Source organism: Trachurus japonicus, chromosome 24 (genome assembly GCF_045865225.1).
Source record: "Trachurus japonicus isolate A0001 chromosome 24, Traja_1.0".
Lineage (NCBI taxonomy): Eukaryota > Metazoa > Chordata > Actinopteri > Carangiformes > Carangidae > Trachurus > Trachurus japonicus.
The window spans coordinates 18,524,811-18,526,874 of NC_140930.1; positions in this window are offsets into that span (position 1 = coordinate 18,524,811).

Consider the following 2,064-nt stretch of genomic DNA (forward strand, 5'->3'; position numbering starts at 1 on the left):
TCTATTTCTCAGACTCACAAACACATACATGGTTACGCAAAACGGCTGTGTCCCAGCAGTGTATCAGCTGTTGTCCAGCTGCTTTATGCATATTTACTTTTTGGGCTTATTTATTTGACAGCAGCAATCTGCATTTTAAGAGGTGAGAAGTGTGTCTGCGTGCGTGTCTGTGTCAAACTCTGTCCTCTGTCCACGTGGAACTCGGACTCAAGAGAGAGTCATAGGCTGACTGTCAGCATCGCAGTCCGACCATTATCTTTCTTAATTGCTGAATTGTGTGTGCATTTGTTTATTATGTTTGTTTGAGGCACAAAGAAGTGAAAATTCAGCAGCTGGTTAGATTAGCTTAGTGAGAGGAAACAGTCTGGTACTTTCTAAATAAAATCGACCTAACCTCTAAAGCTCAGAGAATCACAATACACTATTACTGTAAGTGTAAATCTTCATGGTGACAACAAGTCACTGCGCTCCACTAAGAAACAGACCCACGCATGGATTAACTGGGACCAGCTTAACAGTGCTGACCTTCAAAGGAACAGAGAGAAGATGGTCTGTCCTAAATGGGGGAAACTACAAGTCACTGTCATTATGAGCCTAAACATTTAAAACATTATGAATGCTCAGATGAATAACAGAATAAGTGTGTGTATGTGATAAAGGAGGCATCAGGACTTTTCCCAGACTGGTGATACCTCCGAGGGTATTTTCTGCTTCTTCTTTTTTTTTAAAAACTGTGCTGTTTCTTCTTGATTTTGGTTAAAAAAAGAAAAAGAAAAAACACAGAGCAGATCCGTCAGCGAAATGGTGGTCCTTATCTATCTCTTTCCCCCTTGGATGCTAATTAAAGATAATAAACCTTGAAGATCATTTCTCTGCTGCTCCAAACTCACCGTCACCTCTGTTCACATGATTTGCTGGGGTGAGAGCACACACACACACACACACACACACACACACACACACACACACACACACACACACATATATACACACACATACGCATAAACGTACACATATGCACGGGCCTCAGCATATGGTCGTTAGGTTTCCCTGAGGCGGCAGGTGTGTGTGTGTGTGTGTGTGTGAATTTTACTTGTGTCTCTGTACAGAGAGTTCACACAGACAGTACATGTTTAAATAAGCACTGAATGATAAAAATAGTGTCAACAGCTTTTAAATGAAGCTACATCTTTCAAACATGTGCATCCACACACACACACACACACATACAGGGTGAAAGAGACAGAGAAATTCATTTCTTTGTATGTCTAAGTTTAAACCCCTCGTTTATCTTCAGCCCACGCCTTAAACACAGGTGTTTGGAGAGTTTACAGATGAAAGTCTAATGCCAGATATCATGATATCATGTAACTATGTTCAAGTCAACTCTGTCTCTCTCTTTTACACACAAAATTATTTCCCATAGAAAAAAAATCCCCTCTGCTTTACTTATCACTAAACACACAGACTCTCTCAAAATGTTTCTCTTTTTTCTTCCTCTACTCTCCAGTTCAGTCAATACACAAGATATTTATTTAGCTCAGAGACAGAGAGTCTCATGAGCAGACTGGGCCCTGAGATTTTATTGAGCAAGAAGATAAAAAGGCCAGTTCTGCTCTGTGTCCATTAGGGCTAAAATGGCCAGAAGAGCGTCTGATGAAATGGAATAAACTGTTGTGGTTATCTTCCCTGGCTGCTGCAGTGGAGGAGAGCCAGCGAGAATGAGGGGGACTGCATATTCACAAAACTACACATTACTACACAGACGCAAAATCATTCACACACATACACACACAGATCTACCCCTCCTTGGTATTGCCCAGGTCTGTATTTATCCTTAACCATAACAGAACAGGCAGATAATGGCTGATGGGACTGTCGTAAAAATAACCTGGCACAGGTCTGTTTGGATTAACCTCCTCTCCTCACCCCCTATCCCTCCATCATGTTTTATTGCTCTTTTCCTCCTACCATTCTATCTATCTATCTATCTATCTATCTATCTATCTATCTATCTATCTATCTATCTATCTATCTATCTATCTATCTATCTATCTATCTATC